The sequence below is a fragment of the Heterocephalus glaber genome, unplaced genomic scaffold (assembly GCF_053883595.1).
Source record: "Heterocephalus glaber isolate CG9 unplaced genomic scaffold, H.glaber_assembly_v1.0 deba00001538, whole genome shotgun sequence".
NCBI lineage: Eukaryota > Metazoa > Chordata > Mammalia > Rodentia > Bathyergidae > Heterocephalus > Heterocephalus glaber.
In genome coordinates this window covers 25,157,661-25,180,744 of record NW_028258333.1, presented here as the reverse complement: position 1 = coordinate 25,180,744, position 23,084 = coordinate 25,157,661, and the positions used below count along the sequence as shown (strand labels likewise).

General features: G+C 37.3%; 2 long non-coding RNA genes across 2 annotated transcripts in view; both read left to right on the top strand.

Moving 5' to 3' along the window:
* LOC110350103 (uncharacterized) overlaps positions 1-23,084 on the top strand; it is a 181,580-nt gene that overhangs the window by 57,430 nt on the left and 101,066 nt on the right. The window lies entirely within an intron of this gene.
* Positions 1-23,084, top strand: part of LOC147824518 (uncharacterized) — a 119,754-nt gene that overhangs the window by 55,260 nt on the left and 41,410 nt on the right. The window contains exon 2 of the long non-coding RNA XR_015442247.1: positions 599-23,084. This exon is cut by the window's right edge and continues 41,410 nt beyond it. This is a non-coding gene — a long non-coding RNA (uncharacterized LOC147824518). The remainder of the gene's footprint in view (positions 1-598) is intronic.

Genomic DNA, 23,084 nt, shown 5'->3' with positions numbered 1-23,084 from the left:
ACCCAGAATCCCCTTCTTCTGGGCTACATTTTGTGTATTTTGATTAGGATTGTAAACTGGGAAGATAATAGGGTGAACATTTTGACAATATGCTCACCTTTATTTCTATAGAAGTATGTTTTGAGTAGTTTATCATCCTTGCACTGATACAAATTATGTATGTTCAGTGGTATTCACTACATTGTAATTTGTAATTGCAAAAGACTGGGAGGAAATTTAGATGTTTATATTTAGTGGGTCAGTTAAATAAATCATGCAACCACAATATGGAATAAAGAATGAGGAACAAGATATAAAACTTGAATAAAGCAAAGTATAAAATGTAACATGTGGTGCATGTTACTATTAATGTATAAAAGGTGAAAAGTAATGTAAATAGAGCTGGTTATTCTCTATTTACTTCTCTGGATTCCTTCCTCACCATTTTCTACTGACCATATGTTCAGCAGATAAATTTTGTGTACTATGTGTAGTGGCAATTTTATATGTCAACTGATCTAAGTCAAACACCAGCCTACATGGTGCTGCTAAGGTATTTTTAGATGCAATTAACATTTAAAATAGTAGACTTGTAGTAAAACAGTTTTCCTTCCACTAGGTGAGTGAGGATCATTCAATCTGTTGAAGGCTTTTAAATTCCAAAGAAAGAATTCTGCATCCAGTGTGCAACAGAGAAATTCTACCTGAGTATTCACCCTTTTGAACTCAAGACTATCATATCAACTCTTACCCACATCGTCAGTCTGCTAACTTGCCTGACAAGTTTCATGTAGTTATCCACAATAATGCAATCATGAGTCAATTCTTTTAAAATGCTCTCTCTCTCTCTCTCTCCCTCTCTCCCTCTCTCTCCTCCAACATTTACATAATCACATGCAATTTTATTGATTCAGTTTCTTTGGAGAACTCTGCTTAATCTTAATACATTTCCCTAAGGAGTTTCTTGTTCTCTAGTTTCCACTTGGGTTCCACCAATGAGTGATCGTCCTTGGAGATTGGATTGGGGTGGATAATCCCCTAAGAGTGTTCCTCCTGGGCCTGTGTTCCAATGCTCTCCCAAGGGCCATTTCTCATGTTGGATGACCCTCACCAACCTCTCCCTAGGTTCTAGAAATTTCTCTCCAAAACCTTTCCTGCTTAGGCCAAGTAATAATGTTCAGCTTCATTTGGCTTCAAGAAGCTTTCCCAGTTCACTTCATTTCTGTTTTGAAAAATTTATTTATTAAACTCTCCAAATTAAGAATGTATTTTCTTTTTTTCATTAATTTTATTGGTACATTTTAGGCCTACAATATGCTGACATTTATTATTGGGAATTTGTACCTTTACATAATATATCTTGGTTCTTATTTTTTCCCCATTCCCCTGGTCTCCCTTCAACCCCTCCATCCCTCCTTATTTACAAAGACTTTGTTTCCAAATTTTTTCCTTTTCTCATATTTATTCCTTTCTTTTCTTTCTTTTCCCCTACCCCTCCTACTTCCCTTTCCCCTTTGGACCTTTTCTTCCTATTTCACATCCAATGTATTTTCTGGTAATTGGCTATATGTGCATTAAATATCTCTAAAAGAAAGCACAAAAATTATTTTCTATAGGCTAGGAAACTGGGCAAGAGAAACTTCCTGTATACTTTTAAAACTGTGATTTTTAAGTAATATAGATGCATTAGCTATATGTGTGTATATATTATATATGTACAAATGTACAAATATATGTATGTATGTAAATAAAATGTAGTAATAGCTGATACAACTATTTTTCTGTGTATTTATTCTAATATGAAAATTTTAATTTTGGCATTTCTTTAGCCTTTCTTTTTTTTCTATTTTAAATAAGATTGCCAAGATCTCTGTATTTCAATAGGGAAGACTTTTTATAAGACTTTCTATAATATCTATATAATGAAGTATATTGTTTTCTGAGGACTAGAACTGTTGAATATATACATCTGAACTTAAAACATGACATAAAAGTGAACTTGGCCTTTAAAAATATCTAGTTCTCCATATTATATACATTGAAATAGTGGTTGGCCATGGTATGTGACTACATTTCTAATGCTGAGGATGTGTTTACCCTGTGAATTGAAGTCTCTGTGCAAGAATTTTTCTACTATGGAGTTATAACGAGGTAGAAAAACAATAAAAAGAAGTTTCACCAAAGTCATCTGCTTGGGGGAGGGGCAAAGACCATCCTAAACGAATTAAGTACAAAAGTCAGATAACTTATTTTTTAGACAAGCAACATCTCAAAAAATTTGCCTCCTCTAAATGCTTTCTAAGGAAATTACTGAAGGATATACTCCATCAGAACAGGAAAGTAAACTATGAAAGAGGAAAACAGATCCATACAAGAAAAATCTAAAGGAAATCTGTTATTGAAAAGAGATATTCCAAACAAGGCAGTCTTAGAAATCAATCTATCCAAATAATTGGAGTTCAGAAGCCTCTAGAAGAGTCATCTTCAAGCGGGTGAGATTGATGAACTTAATTTGTTTGAAAAAATCAAGAAAATATTTACAGAAATAGTTTGGAAATTAATTAGTGATAAATACGTAGAAAACTAAGCATATGGAAAACCAAGACAGATATTAATTTCTGGGAAAGAAAATGTGAGGGGAAGCAAGCAATCAGATTACAATGCTGAATTTTAGAATTGGTGTGTAGGCGTGATAATGAGTGGGTGAGAAGTGTGCTCCTCAGTCTCCACAGAAGAAAGTCAATGGTGACTGCCTAAAACAGAATAATCGAAAGGTAGCAATTAAATATTTTATCCAGAAATTTGGGAAGAATATGTCAAAGGAGTTGAAACTAATTACCTCTGGAACACTGGAAATGAGAAGGAAGGGGAGGCTGCTAATTCTAAGATCTATGAGTATCTGACTACTGCCACTGAGTTCTCTGGAAAGCAACACTGCGGAGGATACCAGGGGCTTATTAGAATCAGTGCTTGAGAAGAGTGTGGAAGGAAATTCATCCTTGCCTTGAGTCCGCTGGGGAAGTGGCAGGGTGAGAAGGGGCATGGATCTGAGAGAAAATGGAAGCATGTAAGCACCTAGATTCCCTTCCTGTTTTGTTGTTGGGATTGGAAAACAGGGCCTTAGGCTCTTTTGACTTTGCTATGTAAACAAATGGTATGCTATTATCATATACATGCCGTGACTCAGTGGCTGTCCTGCACTCTGGATGCTGCCTATAGAAACTCTTCTCACCCCACAAAAAAGAGGTGTATGGGCTACACAAAAATGATGTGAGCCTTTTTGCAGCAGCAGAGTTGAGAGATTGACTTTATTAAATCTGTTTTCACTCACGTATATTTGTCCAGAAAACCTTTCTCAGATCACATGGTTCTATCCTGAGCAATACCCTTTAATAAATTCATTTTTTATATAGTTATTTTTCCCATTAAGTTTATTGGTACATTTTAGGTATAAAATACAGTTACATGCATCACTGGGATCTCTGTGCCATTGCACGAGTATCTTGCTTCTTATTTTTTCCCCTTCCCTTGCCCTCCCTTCACCCCTTCCACCCTTCCCTATTTGTAAAGACTTTGTTTCCATTTTTTTTCTTTTCTCATATTTTTTCTTTTCTTTTTTTTTCCTTTTCCCTACCCCTCCCACTTTCCCTGCTCCTATAGACCTTTTCTTCCTATTACACAATATCAATTATACATTTTTAAAATTACAATATCAAGACCTAGGAGACATTACCACAGATTTTACAGAATTCAAAAGGATATAGAAAGCATATTACAAAAATCTGTTTTGAAATAAATTTGACAACTTCTAAGAAGCACCTTGGAAGACAAATTAATGAAACTAACTCTGGAGGAAATATAAAATTTGAACAGCACCTATTAAAGAAAGTATATTCCTAGCTTGAAAACTTACCTATATGACAATAGCAGGCTCATAAACATTTTAACTGATAAATTATATCAAACAATTAAAGCAGAAATAAGAAGGAACACTTCTCCCCTCATTTTAGGAACTCAACATTGTGTTAATCCTAAAACTGGATAAAGGTAATAGAAGAAAAAAGTATGAACATAGGTAGAAATTTGTTTAACAAAACAAAGTATTAGAAGTCAGATCTGGCAGTATGTAGAAAGTGGTTTTGTTATAGGAATGGCAGTGTTGGTTCAACATTGGAAGATCCACCCCCAAAAGTCATCATTTTAACAGAGGAAAGGAAAAAGCCATATGATCCTGTCACTAGTTGGAGAAAAAATATTGGACTAAATTCTACAGCTGTTCATGGTAAAAGCTATCAGGAGACTAAAAGTAGAACAGAACCTTCTCAACAGATTAAAGACATGTACTCCATACTTCCAGCAAGAATGCCTTATATGAATGGAGAAGATACAATGCTTTCTCCTTAAGGTGGGGAACAAGGGCAGATATGGTTACTCTTTATCTGTCCATTAAACTTTGAAACCTAGGCCCCACCAAAATAGTCTGGCAATAAAATGACACAATTAGGATAGGATTGGCAAGGTAGAAGCAAAATTTTTATATGTAGATGAAATGGTCATCTACAGAGAAAACACTAAGAAATCTCTAGGAGCCCCTAGAATTTGGATTTTTATTTAGCAGGATTAGAAAACACAAAGTATATATAAAAATTCAGGTCTGTGTATACTTGCTATAAATGAAGAACTGGATATTGAAATTTAAAAGTTATGTAGGAGTACAAAGGACCTAGAAAAGTTAAAAAAACCAAAAAAACAAAAACAGTGTTGGAAGAGGTTTAGTACCTAATTTTAAGACTTCTTCTAAAGTTACAGTAATCAAGGCAGTATTGGTGTAAGGAAAGACATATAGATCATTTGAATAAAACAGAGAATCTAGAAATAGAACCACACATATATGGTCCATTGAGATTTGAAAGATTATTTAACATTGGCATTTTATAGAATATAAACTCAATTCAAGAGCTGAGGAAGAGATAGTGTTTTCAGCAAATGGCACTAGAACACCTGGTATCCATATATAAAAAGTTAACCTCAACCCTTTATTTCCATACATGAAAATACCTTGAAGGGATCTATGAACCTAAATATGAAAGACTAAAACTGTAAAACTTGAAGAAGAAATTATAAGGGAAAATGTTTATGAATTCAGGGTAGGCAAGAACTACTTAGGATACAAAAAACATGATGTATAAAAGAAAAAATTTGATAAATGAGATTCCATCAAAATTTAGAACTTTAAATGACATCATTAAAATGAAAAGTAGTCCTAAAACAGACCATATTTACAATGCATATAACCTATGATCAAAATATATAAAGAATTCTTAGAGCTCATTAATAGACAATCCAATTAAAAAGTAGACATAAGAAGATGATAAATAGCCAGTTCAGCACAAGGAAAGATATGCAACTCTAGAATCAGAAAAATACTAATCAGTACAGTAACAAGACTGAATTATACACTCATTAGGGTGATGAAGTTAAAAGTTTTAAGAGCCTTGTCATGACTTTTTCTTTTTGTTGGATTCTCCCCCTTTGTGTTTAATTTGTCACGCCCAATGGATTCATTTTGCTGGGTTTCCTGGGGTTGTGATCCTCGTTGTCTTTTCCTAGGGTATTGTCTAAAATTTTTGGGAGTGCTGGTTTGATATTCATGAAGTTCCTGAGGTGCTCTTTATCATGAAAGTATCTTATTTCTCCATCAATATTGAAAGATAGTTTTTCAGGGTACATCAGTCTGGGTTGGAGGCTGTTTTCCTTTAGGGCTTGAAATACATCACTCCAAGCTCTTCTTGCCTTGAGGGTTTGCATTGAGAAGTCTGCTGTGATTCTAATGGGCTTTCCTTTGTATGTGATTTGTTTCATTTCTCTGACTGCTTGTAGAATTTTTTTCTTCTGTTGGATTTCTGGAATCCTATTATGTGCCTATGTGTAGATTTTTTTTTTTGATCAAGGCTAGCTGGAGTCCTATATGCCTCACTTATCTGTATGTCAAGTTCTTTTTCCCTCCTTGGGAAGTTTTCTGCCATCACTTCTGTGAAGAGTTTTTTTATGTCATCTGCATTCTCTCCTGTTTCTTCATTGACTCCAATCAGTCTTATGTTATTCCTCTTTGCATCATCCTGTAGCTGCTGGACTGATTTCTTGTGGTCCCTTACAATTTTAAAGAAATTTTTCTTTTCTTGGTCACTAATTGCAATCTTATGTTCTGTATTTGAAATTCTCTCCTCACATTGGCTCCTTGTGCTGTGTAAACTTTCAGTGGAGTTTTTAATCTCCTGGAAGTCTGTTTGTATCTGTTTTATGGATTCCATTTGTTTTCTATGTTGGGATTCCTTCATGTTCTTCAGCTCCTCTATTTTTTTTATCTGTGTCCTCTCTAGATTTATTAATCATGTCTTGCACTATGGGCACAATCTTTGCTGTTATCTGAGAAATTATTTCTGATTTTATTTTTTCCAGATCCTCTTTTGTTGCCAGTTCAGGTAGTCCAGATGGTTGAGTATCAGATTGTTCCATCTCATTTCCCTTTGGGGTTGCTGTAGGTGATCTGGAAGTCTGCTTTCGAGGCTTGTTTACATGTCTTCTCATTTCCATGTGGTCGGGGTGCTGCTGCTGTAGCCCATGTGACTCACCTCCTCTGCCTTAGGAGTTGTGGAAGGTGGCTGGGATCCTCCTGGACACTAGAATTGGCTCACCTCCTCTGCCCTTGGAGTTGTGAAATGGCGGTGGGGTACCTCCTCTTGGGTTCTGGGATTGGTTCACCTTCTCTGCCTTAGGAGTAGTGGAATGGCAGTGGGGAGCCTCCTCCTGGGTGCTGGGATTGGCTCACCTCCTCTGCCCTTGGAGTGGTGGAATGGCAGTGGGGAGCCTCCTCCTGGGCTCTCAGATTGGCTTACCTCCTCTGCCCTAGGAGTAGTGGAATGGCAGTGGGGAGCCTCCTCCTGGGCACTGGGATTGGATCACCTCCACTGCCCTGTCTCTCTCTTTTTTTAAACCTGGGTCTAATTTGTTTGGTAGGAATTCCTCAGACTGAGTTTTGTTCACTTTCTGAAATACAGATTATATGTTGTTACTACTCTATTGCACAGGCTGAGGGGTAAAGTGGGTGGGTGGAAAAGTTTAGGGAAGACAGGATAGTCTTATGATTATAAGATGATCTTGTAGAGAGGAGAAAATTGTACGCATTTTTACCCTCCATCCCTTAGGAGGAAGCTCAGGAGATAATCTGGGTGAACACAATGTGCCCTGTAGTTTAGTGACCCCAGGGAAACTTCAATGCAGGGCTAAAAGTGGATGTAAGTATCATCTTTGCATTTAGTAAGCATTTTTCCCTTCTGAAACTTAGCTGTTATAAAACTATATTAAATAGATGCTAAGGAACATTCAGAAATATATCTAGGGTAAAAAATGATGGTGATAAAATAACTGATAAATGGTTGCCAGGGGTTAGGGCTGGGGGACAGTGTGACTCACAGAGGGTAGGGACAAGTTTCTGTGTGATGAGTGACTCATTCTGAATTCTGATTGTGGTGACAGTTTCATGAATCTATTCATGTGATAACATGCCATAGACTACATATGTGCAAATAGTACAGATACAAACCAATGATATCTGAATAAGGTCTGCAGTGTAGTTCAATGTCAATTGCCTGGTTTTGATGATAAAATTTTCCTTATAGAAAATGAAATCATTGGGGAAAACCAGATGGAGGGTACATTGGAACTCACTGAGCTTCTTTTGAGAAATGTTTGTTAATATAAAATTATTTCAAAAGAAAGAGCTTAAAAAACATGTGAGGAATTTAAATAATAAGGACACAATAGACATTCATTTCTAACACCTGCTCTTGTAGAGAGAGCATTACCTTTATTCTGGAAATCATCAAAGCACTCCTTTGCAATCCCTTCCCTCTCCATTTCCCATCAGAGGAAATGGCTACCTGGATTCTTATAGTCACCATCTTTTTGCTTTTCTATACAGTTTTACCACATACACTGACAACCTCAGGGAATGTATGGCTTGGCTTTGCATGACCTTGAGTGTTATGTAACTGGAGCCATGTTGCATGGAGTCTTCTACAACTTTCCTTTTCACTCAACACTTCCTTTCTGAATTCCATACTTATTATGTATAGAGTTTGATTTATTGATTGATGTATTCATTATTATACACCATAGTTTACCTATCTGTTCTACTGTTCATCAACATTTGCTTTGTTTTCAATGTCAATTCTTTTTAATCATAAGCAGTGCTACTATAAATATTCCTCTAGATGCCCCCCAGGGCACAGTGCAAGGGATCCTCCAGGGACTACACTACCTAAGATTAGTATTCCTGGATCACAGAGCCCAGCAACATTTTGAATTTACTAGTTCATACAAAATTATTTTCTGAAGTGGTATAACTGTTACAGTGGCTTCTCAGCAATATTAGGTATTGTAAGGACTCTTACTTCTGTGTGTATGGTGAGTATAAAATGGTATTTTGCTATACCATTACAGTTCTAATATGTTTTTCACCTAAATTTTAATAAGGTAGAGCATTTCCATGTATTTTTAGCCATTGTTTTCTCTATTTCTGTGAAATATACATTTGACATTTTTGCCCATTATTCAGCTGGATTTTTTTCTTTTTCTTCATTATTGATTGATGGCATTCCTTGTTTCAACTGGAGATTGATCCCTTATGTTGCAAATATCTTTTCCCATTATTATTGTCATTATTATTATTATTTTTGGTACTGGGGTTCAAACTTGGGTCCTTGCACTTTTGAGGCAGGTGCTGGAACCACTGAGCTAAATCCCCAGCCCTACTTTTCCCATTATTTAACTTACAATTTTTACTTTCATTAGGGTATCATTTAAGAACATAAATTTAATTTGAAAAGGTTGATATCCTTTTAGAATAATTTCACTTATGGCATATTTTTCAAAGAAGTCCTTATTATACTATATTAAACTTTCATAAGCTTCATAACTATACTTTACACTTAAATATTTAATGTCTACCAAAATTTGGCTTTTATACATGGTGTGAGAAGTCCAATTTAATTTTTTAAACATTTAGTTAAAATTTTTCCTTGTATTTGGGTGTTGAAACATTCATATTTTCTTCCAAGCATCTGCAATGCCAGCTCTAGGAAAAAAGTCAAATTTCTATATACTTGTAGGTCTGTTTCTGGTGATCAATCTGTGAATTTTCCCAGCAACACTACCCTATCTTATTTGCTGTAGCCCTAGAACAATTTTAATATCTGGAAGACAGGTTCTGCCATATGATTCTTCTTTTTGAGTGTTTATTCCTGGTCTCTTTTTCTCTCATGCACATTTTAAATTAACTTCCCCAGTTTCCCTAAAAATCCACGGGAATTGTGATTGAAATTATACTGAGTACATGAAGTCATATATCTTTGTTTTCCCTTGTATACTTGATCACCTTTTGCAGACAAACAGATCATTTGTTCAGCACTACACTTCAGTAGGTCATTCTGCATATGAGAGGAAGGAAGTTGGTTATGGAGGGACAGGAAGCCAATGGTCCTTTCCAGGCTCAGTATATCATCACCTGACAATGATATCAAAGGAGATTCTGTGCTCAAATTGCCATGAACAGAATTTTCACTTACAAAGTGTTTTTCCTTAAGTCAAAAGATTGCAGAGATTGCTATTTCTGTTACATGAATACATTAATGCATTAATTCATAAACACATGAAGATTGTGCTTCTGTGTATGTCTAGCAGAAATCCTTGTAACTAGACCTGCAAGAATATTATATAACTGTTAAATAAAAGCCTTTTATTCTCAGAATATCTATTCTTGTCTTCCTGAATTTGTAAGAATTTTTTCAGAACCAGGATTCTTGATCTACCTCAGATGAGAATGTATGATTATACAGATATTGGTACAGGATGAGAATAAAAATTTAAAATTGTGTAGATTGCTCTTAGATCAAATTAATATTCATAGTGTTTTATCCAAACATTCATTTGGAATCAGAAGAGACCTAGAATAGCAAAAGCAATCCTAGGCAACAGAGACATGGCTGGGGGCATCACAATCCCCAACTTGAAACTATACTACAAAGCTACTGTGATAAATACAGCATGGTACTGGCAAAGAAACAGACCCAAGGATCAGTGGAATAGATTAGAAGATGTAGAAATAACTCCAGACAAACGCAGCCACTTTATCTTTGACAAAGGAGGCAACCACCCTCATTGGAGGAGAGATAGCCTATTTAATAAATGGTGTTGGAAAAACTGGATCTCAACCTGCCAAAGATTAAAACTAGACCCATATGTATCACCATGCACTAAATTAAGATCAAAGTGGATTAAAGATATAAATATTAAGACAGAAACACTAAACTTCCTGGAAGATAAGTTGAGTAGAACTCTTAAAGACATTGGCATAGGAAAAGACTTTATGAACAAAACCTCAGTAGCACAGGAAGTAGCACAGAGAATCAACAACTGGGATCTCATCTTATTAAAAATCTGCACTGCAAGAGAAACCACCACCAGAGCTAAGAGACAACCTACAATGTGGAGAAATTTTTTTAGCAGCTGTAGCTTAGACAAAGGACTACTCTCTAGAATATATAAACAACTGAAAAAAATCAGACCCACTCAAATTCAAAGACCCAATTCAAAAATGGGCATCTGAAATGAATAGATATTTCTCAGACAAACAAGTAAAAGCAGCAAATAAATATATGAAAACATGTTCAACAACACTGGTCATTTGAGAGATGCAGATGAAAACAACACTGAGATTCCACCCCACCCCACAAAGAATGGCTGCTATCAAGAAATCAACCAATAACAAATGCTGGTGGGGGTGTGGGGAGAGAGGAACCCTTCTCCATTGTTGGTGAGAGTGCAGACTGGTGCAACCACTGTGGAAGTCAGCATGGAGATACCTCAAAGAATTAGGGCTAGAGGTCCCATTTCACCCAACTATTCCCCAGCTGGGTATCTTCTCAAAAGAATTAAAAGAATCATACCACACCGATATACGTGCACCCATGTTTATAGCGGCACAGTTTTTAATAGCTAAAGCTTGGAAACAGCCCAAGTGCCCATCAACTGGTAATGGGATAAAGAAGATGTGGGGTTTTTTTATATATATAAAATAGAATATGCCTTAGCCATAAAGAATGAAAAACTAGTCATTTATAGCCAAATGGATGCATATTGAAGCCATACTCTTAAGTGAAATAAATAGGACACACATGTGTAAATGCTGAATAGCTTCTCTAGTGTGAGAAACTGAAAGTGTAAATAAGGATTAAAGGGATTAATAACGAATAATTGATACTTTGAAATAGGAAAAGGTCCAAAGGAGTAGGGGTGATGGTAGGGGAAGGGGAAAGGAAAGAAGGGAAAGGAAAAATTATGAGGAAAAAAATGGAAACAAAGTCTTCGTAAGTAGGGAAGGATGGAGGGGGTGAAGGGTGCACAGGTAATGGGGAAAAAGATAAAAACCAAGATACATCATGTACCGGTACAAGCACCCAATGATAAATGTAAACATATTGTATGCCTAAAATGTACCAGTAAAAGAATTTAAGGAAAAAATATTCATAGTGTTTTACAGTTTAGTTAGATCTAAATAAAAATGTCACATGAAGCCTGCAGACACTAGACGTATGAAGCTTGTCAGGCCATTTTTCCGCGGCCATTGTGTGAGCACAGTGTCATTTGTCTTGGTCAAGGAAGCTCCAGAAACTCTTGCACTTTGGCTCTGATGTCAAGAGTCTTGCACACTGATATGTGTCATATGTCTTTGCAGGATAAAGTGCAGCTCTGCTGGCATTATTCACTATGTCAAAGGCTTTCTGGTAAATTCTTCAGGCATTTGCCTTGTGGGAAAAGGCATCAATCAGTTTGACACTTTTTAAGAAAAGGGGTATTCCTAATGTTTTGTTGTAATTATCCACTGATCAAAGATAATAATGGATCAGAATCAAGGACAATGATCAGAGGCTGACTCTTTTTTTAAAAAAAACTAATGTTACTGGTACATTTTAGGTATATAATATAAAGACATTCATCATTGTACCTTTACATAATACATCTTTTTTTTTTTTTTTTTGTAGCAGGGATTGAACTCAGGATCTTATGCTTGCAAGGCAGGTGCCATGGCACTGAGCTAAATCCCTGGCTACATAATATATCTTGATTCTTATTTTTTTCCCCATTCCCTTGCCCTCCCTTCAACCCCTTCACGCTCTCTATTTACAAAGATTTTGTTTCCATTTTTTCATTTTCTCATGTTAATTCCATTTCTTTCTTTCCTTTCCCCTATTCCTACTACTTCCCCTTCCCCTTTGCACATTTTCTTCCCTGTTTCACTTTATCAATTATACATTTTGGTCCTTATTTACACTTTCAGTTTCTCACACAAGAGGAACTATTCAGTATTTACACTTGTGTCCTATTTATTTCACATAAGAGTATGACCTCAATGTGCATCCATTTAGCTACAAATGTCTCTAATTTCTCATTCTTTATGGCTGAGTAGTACTCCATTTTATTAAAAAAAAACATATTTTCATTATCTAGTCTTCAGTTGGTGGGCAACTGGACTATTTCCAAGTTTTAGGTATTACAAACTGTGCTGCTATGAAGGTGGGTACACATATATCACTGTGGTATGATTCTTTTAATTCTTTGGGGAAGATCCCCAGCAGTGGAATAGCGGGGTCAAATGGGACTTCCAGTCCTAGTTTTTTGAGGTATCTCCATACTGATTTCCACAGTAGTTGCACCAGTCTACACTCCCACCAACAGTGGAGAAGGATTCCTCTTTCCCCACAGCCCCACCAGCATTTGTTATTGGTTGATTTCATGATAGCAGCCATTCTTTCTGAGGTGAGGTCAGTGTTGTTTTCATTTGCATTTCTTGAATTACCAGTGATGCTGAACATCTTCCCACATGTTTATTTGCTATTTCTACTTCTTTGCCTGAGAAATGTCTGTTCATTTCAGATGCCCACTTTTGGATTGGGTCTTTAAATTTGGGAGGTCTGATTTTTTTAAGTTCTTTATAGATTCTAGATATTAGACCTTTGTCTGAGGAAGAGGTGGTAAAAAATTTTTTCCACATTGTGGGTTGTCTCTTCATACCGTTTTTTGGTTTCTCTTTCTATGCAGAAGCTTTTTAATAAGAAGAGATTCCACTTATTGATTCTTTGTGCTAGTTCACATGCAACTGAGGTTTGGTTTATGGAATCTTTTCGCCAATGTCTTCAAGAGTTCTACCTAACCTTTCTTGCAGCCTGTTTACTGTTTCTGATTTAATATTTAGACCTTTAACCCATTTCAATTTTAGTTTAGTGCATGATGAGAGATATAGCTCTAGTTTTAATCTTTTGTAAGTTGAAACCCAAGTTTTCCACCACCATATATTAAAGAGGCTATCTTTCCTCCAGTGAGAGTGTTTGGCTCCTTTGTTGAAGACAAGGTGGCTGAGTGTGTCCGGAGTTGTTTCTGTATCTTCTAATCAGTTTTACTGATGTTTGGATCTGTTTCTTTGCCAGTACAAGCTATTTTTATTAAAGTAGCTTTGTAGTATAGTTTCAAGTCAGGGATTGTGATACCCCCTACCCTGCCTTGTTGCTTAGAATTGCTTTTGCTCTTCTAGGTCTCTTCTTGTTCCAAATGAATTTTTGGATTGTTTTCTCAAGGTCTGTGAAGTATGCTGCTGGGATTTCAACTGGGATTGCATCGAATCTATATAGCAGTTTTGGAAGCATGGCCATTTTCACTATGTTGATTCTTCCTACCCAGGAGTGAGGGATGTCTTTCCATTTTCTGATATTCTCTTTGATCTCTTTCTAGTGCTATAGTTTTCAGAGTAGAGGTCTTTGATTTCTTTTGTTAGGTTGATTCCTATGTATTTCTTTTTTTAAAAAATTGGTATTGTGAAGGGAGTTATTTCGTCAGTTCCTTTTTCATTGAGTCTGTTGTTTGTTTACAGGAATGCTATTGATAATTATGTGTTGACCTTGTGGCCAACTACTCAAGTCAATTTGGTTATTAAGTCTAGAATACTTTTGGTGGAGTTTTTGACATCTATATAGAGTATCATCATGTCATCTGCAAATAATGACAATGTGATTTCTTCATTTCCGATCTTTATTCCTTTTATTTCTTTCTCTTATTGCTGTGGCTAATGTTTCCAAAACTATTTTGAACAGGAATAGTGATAGTGGACAACCTTGTTTTGCTCCTGAGTTTAGTGTGGAGGATTTCAGGTTTTGACCATTTAGCATGATATTGGCTGTTGGTTTTTCATAGATGGCTTTTATCAGGTTGAGGTAGAGACTATCTATTCCAATTTTTTTGTAGGTTTTTTTTTTATCATAAATGCATGTTGGATTTTGTCAAATGTTTTCTCTGCATCTATTGAAATGATCATATGGTTTTTGTCCTTGGCTCTATTAATATAGTGTATTACATTTATTGATTTGTGTATGTAGAATCATCCCTGCATCCCTGGGATGAGCCCCAGTTGGTCAGGGTGTATGATCTTCTTGATGATCTGCATTCTATTTGCCAGTATCTTGTTAAGGATTTTTACATCTATGTTCATTAGTGAGATTGGCCTATAGTTGTCTTTTTTCTTTGGGCCTTTCTCTGCTTTGGAGATCAAGGTGATGCTTGCTTCCAGGAATGAATTTGAGAATATTGCTTCTCTTTTAATTTCATTGAAAATTTTAAACAGTAGTGGGAATAGTTCTTCTCTAAATGTCTTGTAGAATTCAGCAGAGAAGCCATCTGGGCCTGGGCTTTTATTGGTTTGTAAGTTTTTAATTACATTTTCAATTTCATTGATTGATATTGGGTAGTTTAGAATTTTTAGGTCTTTTTTGTTCGACTTTGGTAGTTCATACATATCTAGGAATTTGTCTATTTCTTCTGTGTTTTACATCTTATTGGCGTATAGGTTCTCAAAGTCAGTATTGATGATCCTCTGGATTTCTACTGGGTCGGTTTTGGTTTTTTTCCCCATTAAGTTTATTGGTACATTTTAGGTATAAAATACATTTACATACATCATTGGGATCTTGAACCATTACATGAGCAGCTCAAGTTTTGTTTTGTTTTGTTTTTAGGTACTGGGGATCGAACTCAGATCCTTGTGCTTGCGAGGCTGGCAACAGAACCACTGAGCTAAATCCCTGTTGGGTCAGTTTTAATTCCACCCTTTTCATTCCTAATTGCATGGATTTGAGTCTTTTCTTTCCTTTTTTTGATAAGGTTGCCTAAGAGTTTGTCCATTTTGTTTATTCTTTCAAAGAACAAACTCTTAGCTTTATAATTTTTTTGTATCATTCTCTTAGTCACCGTTGCATTGAGTTTTGCTCTGATCTTTATAATTTCCTCCTTTGTGTGACCTTTGTTCTGCTCTTCTTTTTCTAGAAGTCTGATATTCTGCATCAAGTTGTTTATTTGAGCTCACTCTGTTTTCCTAATATGAGAATTTACTGCTATGAATTTCCCTTTTAAGACTGCTTTCATTGTGTCCCGTAGATTCTGATATGTTGTATTGACATTGTCATTTAATTGTAGAAACTGTCTGATTTCTTCTTTAATTTGCTCTGTGCCCCATTGGTTATTCATAAGTGTGCTGTTCAGTTTCCATGTGTTTATTAAATTCTTGTGGTTTCTTTTTCTATTGATCTCCAATTTCATGATAATATACAGGGGATAACTTCAATTCCTTTGCACTAACTTAAACATTTTCTATAATCAAGTATGTGGTCTCCTTTGGAGAAAGACCCATGTGCAGCCAAAATGGATGTGTATTCTGCTTTTGTGGGTGGAACACTGTGTAAATATCTGTTACATTCATTTGTTCAAGAATTTGAGTTCTAGTATTTCATTGTTTATTTTCTGTCTAGTTAATCTATTTGTGAGAGTAGGTTATTGAGGTCCTCCACTACTATTGTGTTAGTGCTTATTTGATTTTTCATGTCCATTAGTATTTGTTTTATATAGTTGGGTTAACTAGTACTTGGTGCATATGTATTTATGATTGTCATCTCTTCCTCTTGAATTGTTCCCTTTACAAGGATGTAGTGTCTTTCTTTGCCCTTCTTAATCAGCGTTGGTTTGAAATCCACTTGGTCTGCAAAGAGAATGGCTACTCCTGCCCTTTTTTTGGTTTTCTGTTGCATGGAATATTGTTTTTCACCCTTTAACTTTCAGACTATTGGTTTCTGTTTGAATTACATGTGTTTCTTATATGCAGCATGTTGTTGGATCTTGCTTCTTGACCCATTCTATCAGTCTATTTTTTTACTGTTGAATTAAGGTTGTTAACATTGATGGTTATAACTGATATGTATTGACTTATCTTTTCATGACTTGTTCTTTTTGTTGGATTCTCCCCCTCTGCATTTAATTTCTTGTCATGCCAGATGGATTCATTCTGCTGGGCTTCCTAGGGTTGTGATCCTCATTGTCTTTTCCTAGGATATTGTTTAGAATCATATGGAGTGCTGGTTTGGTATTCATGAAGTTCCTAAGGTGCTCTTTGTCATGAAAGTATCTTATTTCTCCATCATTTTTGAAAGATAGTTTTGCAGGGTACATCAATCTGGGTTGGAGGCTATTTTTCTTTAGGGCTTGGAATACATCACTCCAAGCTCTTCTTGCCTTGAGAATTTGCATTGAGAAGTCTACTGTGATTCTGATGGGCTTTCCTTTGTATGTGATTTGTTTCTTTTCTCTAACTGCTTGCAGAATTTTGTTCTTCTGTTCAGTTTCTGGAATTTTAATTATTATATGCCTAGGTGTAGAATTTTTTTTTTTTATCTTGGCTAGTTGGAGTCCTTTTTGCCTCACTTATCTGTATGTTAAGTTCTTTTCCCCTGCTTGAGAAGTTTTCTGCCATTACTTTTGTGAACATGTTTTTAATGTCATTTACACTCTTCCCCTGTTTCTTCATTGACTGCAAATCAGTCTTATGTTATTCTTCTTTGCATTGTCTAGCAGCTGCTGGATTGATTTCTCATGGTCTCTTACTATTTTTAAGAAATTTTCCTTTTCCTGGTCACTAATTGCAATCCTGTCTTCTATATCTGAAATTCTGTCCTCACATTGGCTCATTCTGTTGCATAAACTTTCAATGGAGTTTTTAATCTGGAAATGTGCTTACATCTGTTTTATGGATTCCATTTGTTTCCTATGTTGGGATTCCATCAAGTTCCTCAGCTCCTCTATTTTCTTTTATCTGTGTCTGCTCTAGATTTATTAATCATGTCTTGCACTATGAACACAATTTCTGAGAAATTATTTCTGATTTCATTTTTTTGAGATCTTCTTTCATTGCCAGTTCAGGGAGTCCAGGTGGTTGAGTATCATATTGTTCCATCTATTTGGCCTTTAGGGTTGCCTTAGGTGATCTGGAAGTCTGGTTTTGAAAGTTTTTACATGTCTTCTCAATTCAACAGATGCAGCCTTACACTTTTTTTGAGGCAACTTTTTGCTCATCCAGTGATCTTCAACTCTCAGCAAGCCACCAAGTTGTCTTTTCTCTGCTGCTCACCACTGCATCAATTCCTGGGTTCATGGTGGTGGCATTCTGGATCCCTGCACTGTCCTGATATCTGGGTGGGGTTATGACTGGGGCCCAAGTTTGCATCCCAGTCACTGGTGTCTGGGCAGCTTTTGGCTAGGGCCTGCATGTACTTACCAATGGTATTTTCTTGGGCCTCTGCCTATTGCTTGTGCAGCTGTTTTCCAGGTGGGTCTTTGGCTGGGGCCTGTGGGCCCAAGTGGCCAGGGGTGGCATGGTCCCTGGCTGGACCTGCCTGCAGCCCCCTGCTCTGGTCCACACTGACTTGTCCCAAAGTCTGACTCTTAATAGATACTCCAAATATGGTGACGGCTTTTCATTTGACTATAGTTTCAATTCAATTGACTAATTACTAGCTGACTCTTGATTGTATTAGTATGATTCACAAAAAGCATCACTTTTCATACTCAGTGTTAATTCAGAATTGCATAAGTGTTTCTAGTTGCTTGGGGGAAATTGAGTAACAGGTAGGATCTTTCACTCAAGAAATTTAAAATCTAATAAATGAAAAATTGACAAAGGCTTATTGCCATAAGATCAGTCAGGAAAGTTTACTGAATCAACCAGAGCTGGTGTTAGGGTTTTGAGAATGATTGTAATGGTGAGTGAAAAGAAGTAACCTCAGTCAGCTAGACTTGATTGCCAATCAGTAAGTTTCATTAAATGGGCATCCAGAGCAGTGGTCTTCAAACTGTTTTGTATGCTCTCTCCAAAAATAATTTTTAAAAGCTGTATACCTGCTTCCATTTTTACTGCCAATATGGACATAGCAAAATCAACTGCCATTGAGGGGGTACCACACAGACACAATTTGCTACACTAATTAACTAAGAGTGCTTCAGGTGGGACCAAAACCAATGACTTATTAGGAAAAAAGGAATTTGGGTTTGTCCTTTTAAATTCAAGGATGATGAAAATACAGTGAACATTTATTGTGTGCCTGCCATGTGCCAGACCTTATTCTAAACACTTTGTATGTTTAATTTCATTTAATGTTCTCAAAAACATTATAAGGTAAGTATTAGAATTCTCCTCATTGTATTCCCAAGTGCTTGAATAACAGGGAAGCAAGCCTTACACTAGACATCGGGCTTTAGAGCCCCTGTCCACAGCCTTGAAATTCTCCAAAGCTCTTCAAAGGCAAAGACTGCCTCTTCTCCATGTGGCCATCAGAACAGCTTTTGCCTGGAAGATTACAGTAGACTTGGGTCTGCTGTCTCTGGAAATCTCTATACTCCATACAGACAGGGTCTCTAGCTCTCTAGGCAGGGCCTCCAAGTATGTGTAGGATGTGCTGTAGGGGCAGTCAGCATGCTGAGCATCTCCAGGCTGGATTTGTGGAGCTGGAGAAGTCATATCTCAAAATGGGCAATGTAGCAATATCATACAATCATCAGAATGTCCCTGACTCAACCATCTAAGTGTGTCACTAGACTTTTATACTTAGTAATTCTCTGTTCCTTTTGGGATGTAAGACATCATCCAGAGATAAATCTGACCTGAGACAGAAGAAAAAAATAAAGGAAAAGATGAGAGAGAGAGAGAGAGAGAGAGAGAGAGAGAGATGGCTGCTCTTTGTCAGTTTCAAACTAACTTAAGGTAGAACCAAGTTCTTTTTGAAGCAAAAACTACACAGTCACAGCTGTTACTGGGGGGAAAAGTAAGTTTAGAGAACTAAATGCTCTTCCTTGTAAGTTTTCATTATTATTGCCTTTGGGCCAAATTCTCTCATTAGTTTCAAATAAATGTTTTCCATCATGAGCAAGAAAGGTTTTATACAAATTCCATTTCCCAGAACCCTGTGGATGAAATGGAAACTCCCTTTTCTGGTGTGGTAGCAAAACAAACCCTTCAAACCTGCCCTCTATTTTTCCTAAGTACACTCTGGGTTTGCTAGGTGGCGCCACAGGCAAATGCACAGGTCCATCTGCTCCCCTGGTGGCCGCAGTCTGTGGGAGGATAGGAATGAGAAGGAAGAAGACTTCAGCTCTTGCTGTTCCCTTCCAGAGTGGAAATCACAAGATCAGTGGGCAGGAGGTGAGATCCATTTGCTTTTGGTGTCTGTCCTTTGATCACTGCTGGGAGTGAAGGGGGTTCTTGGCCCTGTGCTTTGGTTATTCTTGAGAAAAATTCTGGGGATCTTAAAGTTGATCCTAAATCTTGTATTTTGCTTTGTCTGAGTCTTTCCAGGATATGTTCAGAATTTGGGGAGGAAAGCCCAAGAAGGAAAGGAATTTGAAGGTTTGTACCACCTCCCTTGAAGTCTCCCAATGAGACACCCTTCATCCTCCCTGCAATTCCAAGCCAGTGGTGTGGAGGAACAGAAGGTCTGCTTGGAGCAATGAGTGGCACAGGGTCCAGGCATCCATGTGGCTTGGAGAACACCAGGGAACTTACTGATTCTTTTTAAAAAAGTAAAAAGATATTTATTGATAGGAAAGCTCTTGAAGAGCAGGAGGGGGTCCTGAGTGAGTAGCCCGGGGACTTACTGATTTAAAAGAATCCCCTTCCCACCCTTCCAGAGGCCTAGAGTTCCCAAATTAGTGACTTGTGTTAAAGCTTTAAAGACTCTCCTTAAAATGTAGATGTAATGGGAAAGGTTTAATTGGAAAAGTTGGAGGATAAACCCATTGCAAAATAGCACTGTTCGGAGAGCTCCAGGAAAGAGCCTGTCCTGGCAGGGCTGGATGGCTGGATAAGGAAGAGGCAGGTAGGAAAGAGAGAACTGCTTCCCTTGCTTGGTGTTTGGGCAGGATACCGGCTTCCTCTTCTCTTTGGAACCTTGGAGTCAGATGCCAGCCTGTGAGTGCCAAGTCTGTGTGTCCAGGATAATCCTGGATTCAAATGTTATCTGGTGCATCTGTAAGCACTCACGTGTTTGTCTGCTTACGTGTCCTGGTTTGGGTTCAGACACATTCTTCCCTCTTCCCACCTTCCCCTGAAATCTACTTCATGTCTGAAGACAGCCCTGATGGTGGACTTTTGTCTTTGTTGAGGACATAGGACTAAAAGGGAGCCTCAGGCAGAAGAAAGGTCACCTACATATGTTCCAGGATGGAGACTTCTCAACATCCAAATGAGCACAGGGCCAGAGACAGAAGAGAATGCCACTAACATCTCAGGGCAGAGAGCACACTCCAAGAAGAAAATACTTTACAAAAGAAATATATATTTGATATATAATATATAATATATGATATATAATATATATATATCAAAATGGGAAGGAGGATAAAGTTTGAAAAAAAATTGCCAAACACACACACACACACACACACACACAGAGGTAGATACTCACAAGAAGACAAGGAGAAGCACAAAACCCCCAAAGTACAGGGAGAATAAAAATATACATCTGTGCATTTTTGTGTCTACAATGTGTTTACTTCTTTGCAAACAAAGACATTTGTTCGAGCAATTGTAGGAATTTCTGTGAGGTTATGTCCATCTCAATGATCTATTTCAGCCTTGAGGAATTTACCGGCCCTTCATACATTTATCTCTGTCACAGCAATGATGCGTTCTTTGCAGTAAACATCAGTAAACTTAAGTACCATGAGTCATATTTTCAATTTTAATTAAATCATGGTCTAGCTGGAGTTTGATTTATTTCAACTCAAATTAATTTAGGCCCTGGTCCACATAAATTTACATAGTTTACTTAACACAGCTCATGCTGGTACAGATCGTAAAATCACTTGTATAGATATAGTACATATTGTAAAACCATTCTTCTATCAAGCAGAATGGTAGGAAATAATTTCTAAGGGCAATGCTAACTTTAATCTTAAAACAGCATCATGAAGGAAATCTGCTTTATTCCTAACTGAAGACAGTTATGGAAACATCTAGACATATTGCATTCCATATGTCTTCACTGCAAGAGTTTTAGTGATATGACAAAACTCCATTAAGAATAAGTAGTGCTAATGTGTGGGGCTTTTTTTCCTCTCTCTTTCCCAGAATGGTTAGAGAAAATCGTAAATTCATACAGTAAGCATCCAGGAAAACTCATCTGCCTCATTTGAATATACTGAATACTGTTTAAACAGCAGAAGCTCGAGTCATACCCATATCACGTTCTTACAGTTCTGATAAAAACACATTATATTAATTAATGTACCCAAGAAAGGGTCACAGCTTACAGGAAATAAAGTGGAATGTGACAGAAGAAAGGGAGCGCAGAGTGATCTGGCTACGGATATTTGGAGTAGTGAACTAACCACAAAGATAGTCAATAATGCTGTACATTTAAACTCATATTTGACCAGATTGGAAATTCAGGGAGATGGAAAGGTGGAAAGAAGGGATGAATGAAGGAGATGCTGGCTGGAGGGCTGGGAGTGAGAGGAGAAGGGCCAGGGAAGGGCGGTGAAGCCTGTTCTGCTGCTGCTGCAGTCTGAAGTCCAGCTGCTTTTGTGATGCGTCATGGCTATTAAATAGGTTGAGTGAGTATAACTGACTCAGTTCATGACTCAATTGAATCTGCAGCCTATAGTAGAGCATCTCAGAAGGCCTGGAGGGGAAAATGAGTCACATTCATCTTCAGCAAAGGTGCGATAAAATGTGCTTTGTGAGGAGAAAGCCTGCCCTCTTCCCTGCTTCTGCTGGAGTTGAGTGTAGATTTGTAGACACCTGCCATCTGTGACCAGGGGAGTGGGCTAGGCTGAGGGACCCCAAGGCTGGCCAGTGTGGGATCATCAGGCTGCCTTTTCCTTTCCCGGGTCATGCTTTACACCAGGTGACAGTCCCAGCAGGGCCACCCACACCAGCCAGACACAAGATCCAACACAGGATTATTTTTTGACATGAGTGATTTGATGAGTAAGAAACATTTTCAGAGGTTTAAAAATCAAATCCAATTTTCATTACATGTTTAATGAACTTATTTGTCAGAGAGAAGTCAGTATTCTTCCAGGAAATCTGGGAAGAATGAGTGTCCTACTTCTAGCAATTCCTGAAAATTCTCATGTATCATTCATGTTCTTGGAAGGAGGGGCGGTGAAGCCCTTTGTTGGTTGGTAATACCAGAAGCATAGCTCTATTTGTCTCAAGAAAGTATACTGAAATTCTTTTCAAAGTCATTTTGATGTGCTTTATTTCATTTTCATGGGGGACAGAGGAGGGGAAGGAATGACTGTTGTGTAATTCAATACAACTTCCAGAATTGCAAATCCCTAAAGGTTGGGGCAATTTTGACTGGCCCTGAGGAACCTGGAAGCATCAGCAGAATCCTCTTCCCTGCTGTGTGCCTGGCAAGGGCACAGATGACTCCATTGTGCATGTGATGTGATAAGAAGAAGAACTAGGTTTCGGTGATAATCTGAGTACCCTCTGCCAATCTATCAGCAAATACTGGAAAGTCCCATATGCATGTGATATTGTTTTTACGAAAATGATGGCTTTACTGAGTGGATGTAATACGCCAAGAAAAGTTGAGTCATGTTTACAATGTGTCATAGGAGTCAAGACTTGTGTTCAAACCCAGCTCCGCAACTAACTAGCTGCCAGGGAA